We start from the raw sequence: 13,508 nt of genomic DNA on the forward strand, positions 1-13,508 counted from the left end.
TATATAATTTCTACCAGTGTTGAAATGACCAAGCTTCTAGATCCAAGGGTCACTCTCAGTTGATTTTATAACTTCTTAAGCAAGTTTGTCAGCAGGCAGAGACACTGTGAGGAGAGACATAGAAAGTATATTTTTAGTGAGAAGACAGAAATTATTATTCTATTATGACCACAAGGAATCTCTTTTCTAAAACACAGATACCTGCTATGCATATCTACAAATGTTTAGGGCTGAAAGAAAATATAGTTCAGAAGAAGGAAAAGGAAATATTATATGAAATCTCTCTGCTTTTCTGTGGGGTTGAAGCAACTTTAGTACACAAAAAGGGAAGGAGGAAGATAATATGTAGTCTGCTTTCTGTTATTCCTGTGTATTATGTGTTCATTTTTCCTCTCACTTCCTTCCACTTATCTGTTGTATGTTTCTTAATGAGTAGAGCCTTAGAAAATCCATGCCGCTCAGGGTTGAGTCTACTGGGACGAAATGATGTTCATTTCATAAACCAGTCACCAGAGCCTTAAAGAGAGTATCCACACACTCTTGAGTCTACCTCTGCCTGACTTCACACAAATTTAGCTGTATCAATGTTTCATTGCCCTCATTTCACTCAAATAACTATGAAAATGAAGAGTGATCTATTTTACTGGTTCTCTTTTACACTCGAAGAACATGGGGAAAGTATTTGAGATACTTCTTCAATCAAGAACAGCTGGGGGCACATGGTTGCGTGGTCTCCCAAAAGTCTTTGTGTTCTGATCTCGGGGACCTATGAATGTGTTATCTTACATGGTAAAAATGAGCAAAGCAAAGCCAAAACACTTCTGTTGAAGATCTTGAGATGGAGAGATAATCTTGCATTATTCAGGTGAGTCAATGTAATAAAAATAGTCCTTTTAGATAGAAACAGGAGGATCAGAATCAGTAGGAAGAAATAAGATGGCGGAAATAAGTGACTAGAGTGAAAAAGGCAGGGTCACAGGCCAGTGAATGTGGGTGGCAAGGGGAAAGGCTGTTTCTCCCGTCCTCTTTCATGCTGCTGTAACAGAATCCCTGTAATTGGGTAGTTTTCAAGTGGGTCGTGGCTCTCGAGGCTGGGAAAGATGCCCTTTGGGGCTACAAACCACAGCATTCAGTTTTAAAACCCATGCGTGCATTGAACCTTCTTCCTGAGCAGCTTGACTAGAGCTCAGTGAGACTGATTTTGACATTTCACCTTCTAAGAACTGTATTTTTTTAAGAACTTTAAAATAATAAATTCACATTTGTTTTGCTTATTAAAGCCAACAAGTTTGTGGCAAATTATTTCAATATCAGTTTAAAAACAATACAGCCTCTGAATTTCACTCCCTCTATCAGGAGTGACCAACGTTATCAGTGAAGGGTGGGCACCTCCAGACTTGACTGTACAAAGAGTGCAATAAAGACAACTGTGAATGTGTAAACAGATTAGTTTTGAACTTTTAAAACAATTCTCTGTGTGTATCATTGAATATTGTACTTTTTTCAGTTGTCAATTTGTCTTGGGGCTTTAAAAAATCAGTATATGAAAATGTATTTTATTCCTTTCAACCACTCTGATTTTTTCATTCTGTGAGTCATCTATAATTTGTATTACCATTCCACTAAATTATTTTGTATATTAAAATATTGAAACTTACCTTTCTATTTGAAAAAGTACAGTGAAGTTTGAGCTTCAGGATATTAAATAAAAATGCAAAGTAAGTATGTGTGCTCATAATTGGAAATCCTTCATTTCTCTCAGATGAGATCAGTTAGAGCTGATGTGCCTCAGAGAAAGTGATATTAACAAATCCTGCCCAATCCAGGGTTCCCATTTGTGAATCTGTTTCTTTTTTTTAAGCTTTGAAGTTTTCTGAACAGCCGTATGTTAAATTCTGGGATAGACTGTAGCTTTAACAGATTAAAAAAAGATAATAAAAAGTTCTACCCTACAAAGCCGTCTTCTTTGATGCACACTTGTCAGAGCAGGTTACAACACATAATGAGATGTCACAGCCTGCGAGACATGCAAAGCAGGTTTAAAAAACCTATCAATACCACGTAGTGACTTTAATACTGAATGTGGCCAATGTTCAATGGAACAAGAAATCCATTGGCTGCCATTCTATTTAAATGATTGAAAATAGGTAGTTATCAGAGCTCCAATAAATGTCCCCTGTAGGTCAAAATTTTTTCTTTTTTTTTAAAGGACACAGTTTTATAGAATCTCTTTAGAAACTGAATGTACTTTGTTAACCAAGCCCTGCTCAAAGCACTTGCTGTCAGTCAATAGAAAAGATTCGGCTGCCACCTTGATGCTATACATAAATATACTCTAAAGATTTAATGGATTAAAACTGCTATTTAATTTGAAATGGAATTTCCCACTGCCCTAACTTAGGTAGGTAGGATTCTGTGGCTTTGCTTTTCATTCCAGCCTGGTTTATAGGCATAATGAAGAAGAGGCAGCTAGGGGTTTAGAATGCAAGTGAGTCAAGTGGAGACAGGACTCCTTTTGGTAGAAGGAGGTAGGGAACACCCCCTTAACTCCAACTTTTAAAAATGCACCAAGTCTCTGTAGTTCATTAGCTTTTGATTTCTCACTTCACACCAAGAGTAGATAAAAAGTTAGTAGCAAAAAGGAGAGATGTTATAGGCAGAAGTGAATGTGATATGACAGAATTTTCTTTTCATAACAAACAGTGTCAGCTCTCTAGGAGGCAGACAGTATGAAGTGCAACAAAAACTGTAATTATGTCCTCAGCAGGAGACCTGTATTTAGAGTGACAGTAAGAGTGTCTCTAAAAACCTGTTAGGTTAAGGCTGCTTGTTTTAATTATATGTATTAGAAGTTTGCATCTTCACTTTTTGCCTTTTAAAATTCAAAGAAAAAAAACCCTAATTATAACTTGGACCTCAGTAAATTGGGCCATATTTAAACAATGAATATTTGGCAACCTTGTTGTGGACTGTGATGTGTCTGCCTGGTACGGCTGCTGTGGAAGCCAAACTGGCTCCCCCAAATAATTTGTTTTTGTTGTTTCTGTGACAGAGGAAAAACAAACAAAGGCTAAACAAGGGAAATAATGAAATTATACTGTTTTAAAAAGTCATTTGTGTTGCTGATTTCTACTGGTCTACTGAAAGGAAGTCAATGTTTAATTTTTTGTTTTCTTCTTTTTAATTTTTTGGACCAATTTTGCATGCTTATATCTGGTAATCTGAACAACTAATTTGAAGACAACAATATGCAATTTAAAAACCATTGTTCAATTCCTATCATTCTGTTGAGTGAAACTCTGTGTAATTTCTAATTTTTTTACTACATTTTATTCCATTAAAATTATTTCCTAAAAATGTCTGCTTAGGCACAGTGCAGTAGCTGGGGTTTGATCCCTTGAGTGCTGTGCTGGCCCTATCCCCTGGGCAAACAGACAGGATTGACACTGGGTGTGGTGGTGCGCACCTGTAATCCCAGCATTTGGGAGGCTGAAAATAGGAGAATCGCTATGAGTCCGATCTACATAGTGAGAACCTTGTAGACCCTGTAGACTCTGTACTAAATAAAAAAAAATTCACCTCAAAAAAAAAAAAAAAGTCAAAACACCATAGCTTGTTTAGAGGGGAAGAACATTCCTTAGGTTGATTATTACATACAACATTACAGATTGTGGGTTGTTCATATGTATTTCAGCTACATGCTGGTTGGATACATTGTGTTTTTTGCTTTTTTTTTTTTTTTGGAAGGGGTGGCTGTGGTGGTGTTTGAGACTCAACCCAGAGCTTCACAGTTCCAGGCAAGCTCTGTCTCATTGAACTATGCCTCAGCCCCTTTTTTTTCTTTTTCTTTTCTTTTTTTTTTTGCCTCTGCTTTGGTTGTAGATATAATAATAGACTACAACTACTTCTAGCTGACTTTAATGGAATTGTGTGGACTCAGAAGTTTAGATTTAGTCTGGTTCAGAATGTGTTATATCTCAGCAACACACTTCAGAGTCACAGGGACTAATCCTGTTATATTCATTAGAAAAATCACACTCCTCCCAAATTGAGCTGGCTAAAATTAAGTTTTCCATCTATGGTAGACCTTTATGTGATGGAGTCTAGATCAGTTTCCAGTTTCTTATGCTCCTGGACAGTATGCATTGAACAGCAAGAAAGCAAATTATTCTGCTAGGCTTTGGATATAGTAATATAACTAGACAGTAATAGGAGGATTGTTATCTTTAAGTAGGATTTCTTAAGATTAAGATGACACTTTATACTTAAACTAAACACTCAACAAATATGTTCTGTGTTAATTTCTTATACTTCATATGCAGAGATTAAAAAAGCTGAGCTTTACAAAGTTAGAGAGTGAGCTGAACAAAATTTGTTGATTTTGTTGGGCAAGTCACATTTGTAGAACTGAGTTGATGAATCAAACTGGATGAAAGGGAAAGTGAAAGAATGATATTTTAATATTGTTCCTAGGACTCTAGTCCAGGAAGTACTCATGGGTTTCATGGCCCAGGTGATTTTAGGATGGTCTATACAAAATTATTATGGCTAAATGATTTGATCCTGTATTATAAATTTCACTTTTCTAAGCAGAAATGGAAGTCAGATCAAATAAATATTTTTCTTTTTAGAATTTATCTTTATTAAATTTCTGCATCTTCTTTCAAATAACCATCCAAGTAAAATAATAGTGGTTCTGAAGGATTCAAATAAATACTAAAATATTTGGAAACCACTTGCATATTTTTTGGTGTCCCCACTGAAATTTATAATTTAGGCTTCTGCATTTAGGCAGCCTAATTTTCAATTTATTGAAGTACCAATTTAGTCTTCTTTATTTTTGGCTTGAGGAAAATAATCACTGGCTCTAAAATTAATAATATTTTTATAGTAGGGACTCATGGATTTTTCTAGTGATAGGGATCTACAGTCCGATAATGGTGTTTTTCTAATTAAGTAGCAATTGAATAAACACAATAAAAATCAAGGATGGACTATTCATTTATTTTGATGTGTTTAGCTCAATTTAGATTTTACTTCATAGAGTATTTGTTATTTCTTGTTGAATAATTTATAAAAATAATGAGTGACATGAATCCCTGGGACAGTTCTCTGTATTTATAGAAATAAATTGCTTGATGAAAAATAGAACAAGGTTTGCACAGTCAGCTTGCAACATTACTGAGTGTTACGAAGAATGAGCATGAAGTGGTGAATGACAACCCTTTGTGTAATTTACCCTTAACGTGCAAGCAGTTCAAGTTAAAACTTAGTGAGTACTATAATCAGATGACCACTTGCTGTAATAGTAGAAGCTGTAGAAAAACACAAGAGAAGAGGATCTCATCACATTAAATATGCTTTAGAAATTATCACTAAAAATCATTAATGTTTGAATTGTATTAGCTACACAGACTAGTGCTTATCTTAAATGTCCCCAAGTTGGGTCATACACTATTAAAAGCAGGTCCACAGATCTGTGTGGCACTGTTTCCCTTATGGAAGTGAAATGGTAGGAAAAATTCTCTGGTTGAAACCCCAAGGAGTTACTTTGCACAGAGGTATGAAGGGAGTCCTAAAACTAAAAGCCAGTGGACTCACTTCCCACTTCCCACTTCCTGTGCACATTCAAATTTTGAATGACCATCTCACCAATTTCCCACTTCGCAAGCAGAGACATATATGTGTTAATTTATGAGCTAGAACCCAGTTTGGAATGTTCTCTAGCAAAAGCCCTTTTTTCTAGTTGCTCTGCAGCTTTGATAAGTAATTTCAATTCAATAAGATCCATTCTTTGATTCTGTCCTCTATAGTAATGAATGCTAACTGATTAGCTGGTTTAAGTATGCTTAGGTTTATAGAGCAACTTGATTTTCTTCTGACCATTTTGACATTTATATTTATTTAAAAGATTTGTTTCAACATTTTTCTTTCCTTCAATATCACTCCTCCATAAGCTCAATCTTGAGTGGGATTTGAAGATATTATGACTGTAAATATTTTAAGAAGTGTGTGATATTTTACATTTGAGCTTGGAAACCATTTTTTTTACATGTAGCAATATATTAAGATCTTAAAAGTTGTCAATGATTTCCTACATTTTACTTTTTTATTCACATTGATTTGCTCTTTCCTGACATATTTTCATAATTGTATAATACTTATAGATCTTACAATGTAAGTGGGGTACATATTAGCAATATAAAAAATAAGATATTTATATCTAAAGAATGGTCAAAAAATAAAGAACTGTCAGACTAAAACACTTATAGGTTTATAAGTTTAAGTAATTAGATGTAAAATATTGCTATTTAATAAGTATGTATTTGACAACTTAAATAACCAGCATATTTTTATTTCATCTATTTGCTTGTTTAACTCAGTTTTAGAATGTTAATGATGTCAAGGAATTTGATGTTAAAATGTAATTTATTTAAGTGAGTGAAAACATTTTTTGTCATATAGGGGAATTGAATTGCTTACAGATAATTTTCATAATAAGTTACTCCACAGTTAATAGCTTTCTTTCTTTCTTTCTTTCTTTCTTTCTTTCTTTCTTTCTTTCTTTCTTTCTTTCTTTCTTTCTCTTTCTTTCTTTCATGCTGGGCTGGCATGGCGTGCCTTGGGTTCTGGGCCCAGCATGGTGCATGGTATTGAGGATTGAACTTGGGAACTTGCCCTTGCCAGGGAGATGCATATGGCTATCTCCCCAGGCCTATTTCTTACTTGTCTATGAGAAGGTTTATGACTGATGCTTTATCTCTTGCTTTTGAAACCATTTCTTTAAGCAAGATTTAATGTACTAAGTATGTTAATTTTGTAAACAATGGGTCCTAACAACCAGTCTGATTGAGTCTTAGTTGTACCTTAGGCAGCCAATTCAATTTGCATGGAAAGAACACATGGCACAGTAAAGCTATGAAAATCTTGTGAAGATAAGTGAAGTTGGAATAGTCATTGTTCCTGATTTATCTCAATCCTTTTTTTTTTTTTTTCTGAACCAGGGATTGAACTCAGGCTTTCACACTTGCCAGGGAAGCACTTATTCCACTGAGCCATCTCCCCAGCCCCTATCTCAATCCTCTTTAAAGCTACTTTCTTTTCTTTACCTTAAAAATATGTCTCAAATATAAGCACAGACCTAGATTTAGGATGATTTCTTAAATTACAGATCTGTGTTTTCCATCTCATGTCATGTTTGTAACAAAGCTGGGGCAGTGCCACTTGGACAGAAGAATTTCTTCAAACTTTATGAGTCTCCTGTCTATTACAAAAAAATATGAAATTTTCTTTTTCAAGGCATGTTTTTATTGGGACAGCCTGTTTGCAATTGCTGCTTAAAACTGATCCCTAAAGAAAGAAGCCTCATGAATCATTGGCTTGCTTGCCTTGGAGCAAGGCCAGGAGCAGTAAGTTTTCAAGATAAACAGTGCTCAGGGTGAAAGAATGGCACAGAAGACTTCTCAGGTGCAGTGTTCCCACTCTCCTTCTGGCATGTGCTGTATTTCACACTGCCTTATAGATAAAGGAAATCTAGAGTGAAATAACTATTTGATGATACTTATTTCCTAGAGTTTTATCAAACTGTATTTCAATTGTCCAAAGAACATGGTTCTTAATATTGGCACATAATAGTGCCAATTCTTTTTATTTCGTCTTATTCTTCTTATTTCTATGTTCTCTGCATTTTTAAGCAGGAGCCCTGAAACCTGTTTTGTTTACTGTTGGATCCTAATTGCAGCATACAGCCGTGCCCAGATTAAGTTCAATAAATATTGGCTGAAATATTTTTTGGGGGGGTACCTGGGATTGAACTCAGAACCCTGTACTTGCCAGGCAAGCACTTATTCTACTGAGCTATCTCCCCAGGCCCTGAAATATTGGTTAAATAGGTGAAATCAGTTTTCCTAAAATTAAAAAAAATATTTATTTATTTATTTGGTACAGGGTCTCACTATGCACTTCATACTCCTGGTGATCTTACTCGCTCAGCCTCCCCAGTACTGGGATCACAGGTATGTGCCACCATGCCCGGTTTCAGTGGCCAGCACAGAGTGCCCGGGGTTCCAGGGCTGGCACGACATGTGGTATTCGAGTGGAACCCAGGTCATTGTGCTTGCCAGGCAGGCGCTTAGCCTGCCAAGCTATCTTCTCGCCTCATGAATTCAGGTTTACATTAATGGAAATTTGATTAATTAATAAAACTACATTTAGGATTTCCATAAATGTAGCCAAATTACATAAGGCTTAGACATGCAGTTTTTCAAATTCGCTGTGTCTATGTGTTTTGTGTAATCATACCATGCACTGCATTCACCCTCAGCTCATCTCCCCATTCAGTCATTTCAAGGCAATTCATCACCTATTTTGCCCACTGTTAGTTGAGTTATGGTAGAAGTAAGAACATAGCAGTGAGCTGCATCAGGACCCCAATAGAGGTCAAGATGAAGAAGCAGCAGCCCTGCTCTCTTAGTCTTGGTCTTCTGTTCTATGTTTGGTTTGGGACAAACCACAAAAATATCTGCAAAATAAGGTGAACAATGTAATGTAGAAATTATAATAAGATCAGGACAGCGAGAAATTATGTATTGTGAAAGGATCAGTGAAGGTTTCCAGTGATGACTAGAAGGAGAAATGTCAAACAGGTTACCTGGGTACTCTGTGATTACAGAGCATGTGTGAGCATTTACATACTTGAGAGAAGAAATGGGTGGGGTAAGGGGAGAGCTCGCTCAAGAGAAATGTAAAAAATACTGCACCAGTATTTTTACTTTTACCAATGTCCTCTTTTTATTACTCTATTTTTCTATGGACTGAAATTGGAAAACTTTGGGGTGAATTGGTTTGCATTTTCCACTTTGTCCTTTGTCAGTTTGTGCTTGGGTCAGGTTTCCAGAGCTAAATGGCAAACTTGTTCTCATTCGGAGTGTGGCAGGTAGCTGGCAGAATGGTGCATTGTTTGGGAGACCAGGGCTGGAGGCATTCAGGGCTTCTGCTTCTCATATAACCCAATCAGCTATTAATCAAAACTTAGTTTCTCTAAGAAAGTTACTCCTGGAGATTATTTGTGGACCTTATTTTTTTAAAACTCAAAAGTATCACAGTATCATTTAAAGTACAGAGCAGAAATTTACAGAAGATAATATTTATGGTTTTGAAGAGTTAATACAGTACTAAGAAAACATCATGTATCCCTTGAAATTATATGTAGAATTATTTACCCATTCAAATTTTTCAAGTCAATTTTACTAATATTTGTTCATAGATCATTTATTTCAAGTACTTTTGACATTTTTTATACCATTCAAACGCCTGGATTATTTTAGTGCTCCTGCACACAGGTTTCTCAGATATTAAGGATCCCATGTCTATCACGAATTGACCTAGCTCAAGCATTTAAGATGATGAATGAAGTTGGTACAGTCTAAATATCCTCTGGAATGAAATGGAACTTTATATGAAACTATATACACACAATCAATCCTCAACATTCATGAATTATACACAAACGAATTTGCCTACTGGCTAAAAATTATTTGTAAACCCCAAATAAATACTAGTGGGAATTTCAGTCTTTCACAGACTCACAGAGCTTTGAAAAACACTGAGTTGCTTGACACACATATTCCCAGGAGAGACTAGGCAAGGTTATGATGTGCCTTTCTGTTTCAGTTGAAATGCTGTGCCTAAGTGTACTTTGCAGTCTATTTAGTGCCTCATTTTTCAAAACTGAATGTTTTTATTGTTGATTCCACTGTGCCAAATGGCTCCCAACTATAGCGGTAAAGTGTTGTCTGGCATTCTTAAGCACAAAAATGCAGTGCTTTATCTCAAACAGAAAGTATCTGTGTTAGATATGCTTAGTCTGTAGATTTTTTTTTTTTTTTAATTTTGGCAGAACCGGGGATTGAACTCAGGCCCTTGTGCTTGCCAGGCAAGCGATTATTCTACTGAGCTCTCTCCTTGGCCCCTTAGTCTGGCATGAGTTATAGTGTGGTTGCCCATGAGTTCTATGTTAATGAATAATCAGCAACACATATTAAATAAGCCTTTTATTATTTATTTATTCATTTTTGTAGTACCAGGGACTGAACTTGGAACCTTGTGCTTGCCAGGCAAGCACTTATTCCACTGAGCTAGCTCCCTGGCCCCTAAATAAGGTTTTTCAAAGAGAAACACATACCAAACAAGGTTAGGTATTGATAAAAAAGTATTGTGATCAGAGGTTCACAGGAAACTAACCTTGTATTTCTCCTGAGAGCTGTGGCTCAGTATTAGCTGCCTTATGTTCATAGCAAAACTTTGTGATGAGGCAGGTCTAAGGTAGAATTTGCTAGGTGGGCATGAGGTGGGGCAAAATCGTGGTCAACTAATAAGATTACAAACACAATTGCTCAGGTAAAATTGACTAAATCCAGGACCAAATGGCGAACATGAGTCATGTAGCAAGCGGGCATGAAAACAGAACAAGGGCTTTTCTTGTAGGGGAGTAGGTAAGTAGTGTGTGTGTGTGTGTGTGTGTGTGTGTGTTTTAAGTGATCAATACCTATTTAGAATATCAGCCCCTGATATTCATCCTTAGGGAGGTATATCTTTGTTTGATCTTTTATCTTGAGGTCTGGCCTGTAGAGGAGGGTCTTGCCTCTCTCACAGTTTGCAAGGTGTCTTGTTTTCCATTCTGGCTCCTTCTGAGGGCCCAGCCCTGACTGACTACCTATAATATTTCTATCTAATTCAGGTACCAACACACCAGTACCAAAACAAAGAAAAGAACTCTTGTTTTTCTTTGAGTCCTTCCCATTCTAATGTTCTTGCCATTACAGTGTTAAAAAAGAGAAAATCAGAGATTCACAACTTTCCTTCACTATTCATTGAATAATGGTTTCATCATTACTGCTCCTGGGGTGGACAAAGCTGGTTTGAATGCTAGTTTTTTAAGTGACTAACCGTATCATCTTAGATTAAAATTCTTAAGCTCTGTTATAATTTTGCATATGTAAGGAAGATACAACAGTGCCAACTCAAGGTGAGTTTGAAGACTAGATGATGCATTTAAAGCATCATGTAAAGTGCCTGAGAACAGTCCACGCTGTTTATATAGATGTTTTTACACCACATATTTCATAGATAATTGATAATTTCATTTTTTCCTTCCCACTAAAAAATAATATGGCTTACACTTCTTACCACTAGATCAGTTAGTAAATTCCTGAAGGCATTTCCTCTTTCTTGCAAAGAGTTGTAGAGAAAGCAAGACTTACTCTCAAGATATTTTGTTTTATATCTGCTGATCCCTTTGGGCTGGAGCTCAGTGGAAGGGAGAAGAATGACTGGACCACCGCGGGCCGGTGAACACAAGGCTGCTGTGTTTTGGTTACGATGGGGAGCACCTGCTCACGCCCTGTGCCCCGGATGTGAGGCTCCTGCATCGGCACTCTCCCAGATGCAGACCTCCCACTGGGAAGATCAGCTTGACTCTGGCAGTACAGAGGCCTGTAAATGACACCCAAGTGCCCTCTTTACATCCATGCCAAGAGAACTCTCAGCATTTCACTTACCTAATTTGAAAACCTGAAACACTACCTGTCAAGGATTTCTCAGATTAATCATTTCTCTTAACCTCCCAGAATCCCTCTGACTTTTCTTAAATATACAGAACAATCTAAGTACCAATGACATATCATTGAAGAATGGAATGGTCTATGTTGATGGAATTTCCATGTGAAACTGGCCTGCAGTTGCCAGTTTCATTGGTCATAAGATGTAGTAGATATTTTGAGTTTTATTTATAGAAGATGGATAATTTAAACTTTGCTTGATTAATCATGAATCAACAGCTGTACTGTATTATTGTTCTTTAGCATAGTACCAATGCCCTCTGAGACTGCTAATAGTAACACAAATAGAAGAATTTTCTCCATATATTAATTAACTTAGCTCCCTGGCTGTATGTTTTCGCTGTTGGATTTTTGTTGCTAAATGTCGTGGCAGGGGAGGAATTCCAGTGTAGCTCATATCCTAGAGCAGGTTAGAGTATAAATACAATTTCTAATTATGTGCATATTAATATAATCTCAATGCTTTGTGTATATATTCAATAAATATATTGATATTATTTTGCTAGTTGTAAATTTAAATTACCTGCAGCACTGCAGTATTACATTTGATATTTTTATTTAATATATACATAAAATATACTTGAATGGGACAGTATTTGCATTAAGACCTTCATCTACAGTCTGTCAAAAATGTATACATATTTCAGGAAAAGAAAAATTTGTATAAATATTTAAACAATAAATTGATTGAGACATCATGAAATTAATACAAGTTACCTTTGGCCTCTACAATTACAAGAAGTGCTCACAGCAGTGGCCATTGGCTTCCAGACATTTATTAGCACAGCCAACTGCTGTTCGGGTAACCTTGGTCACTGAGATTGCTGCACGTGCATTTTCAATTTCTTCTCTAAGGGCTGGCAGTGCGGTGGGTTTTCTATGGTATATGACATCCTCTAGGGTTTCCCAGATGAGGGTAAAATCATCTACTGATGAAACATCAGATTTTTCTTTTCTTGAAGTATGTATACATTTCTTAGATTCTGCATATTAACCTCTCCAACAAATTCTTGCTTCAGATGAGCTAATGCAATAGGCATTATATATATACATATATATGAATTATATACACAATTTTTGCAGCCTAGAATAAATTCCAAGATGGTCTATATTATCCAAAATTAGATATTTTTCTAACTACCATTACGTTTACTTGGAATACAGTGTTTATACCTCAATTATTGTCTAGTTTCAAGCTTTCTGACATTGACCCTTCGGCATCACTATCTTTTGTCTAGAGGTAGCATTCTTTCTCAAGACTTATAGAATGGCTTTTATTTTTTTCCATTTTGTCTAAAGTAATCTATTGTCTGCAACACAATCTCATTCAATTAAAAATGCTAGAATAAAAAATAAACAATTTCAGGTTTTATTTTCTGTTTCCTTTGTTTTACCCTACATGGAAATAACTCAAATCAAAACTTCTGCTGATTTATTGACTGTGGTGCCAGTTGAAGTGGCCGGTGAAGTTGCTTATGCAGTCAGCCTCTCAGCTTCTCTAAGAACAAAAGCCACAGTGACCATCTCTGTATCATTTTTAAACTATCCACTCCGTAAAACGGAGACAAAGGAATGTTGTTGTAAAATAGAGTGCCTGATGCAGAAGGAGAGACCAAATGTGATCTATGGTGCACTTAATGCAAAAACACAACTGGGGTGCTATTCTTTTTCAAAATAACCTAAGTGGAAATTGCTGCCGTAATGTATGATAATGAAGGCGCCCAATTTTGGAAAGTGGTTTTTAAAATGCTGCAAGAGAATGGTATCTAGCATCTCTTCGGGAAAAGCAAAATCTCATGGGGGACCTTTGCAAGCATCATTTTCTCCTGTTTTAAGTGATCTCATGTGCACTTGCTGTTTGTCGACTTGGCACAACATTCAATTATTCAT

General features: G+C 36.2%; 1 pseudogene; it reads right to left on the bottom strand.

The window, feature by feature from the left end:
* Positions 1 to 11,429, bottom strand: part of LOC101575071 — a 34,133-nt pseudogene extending 22,704 nt beyond the window's left edge.
* Between the last annotated feature and the right edge of the window lie 2,079 nt (positions 11,430 to 13,508).

This window comes from Octodon degus, unplaced genomic scaffold (genome assembly GCF_000260255.1).
Source record: "Octodon degus isolate 3935 unplaced genomic scaffold, OctDeg1.0 scaffold00082, whole genome shotgun sequence".
Lineage (NCBI taxonomy): Eukaryota > Metazoa > Chordata > Mammalia > Rodentia > Octodontidae > Octodon > Octodon degus.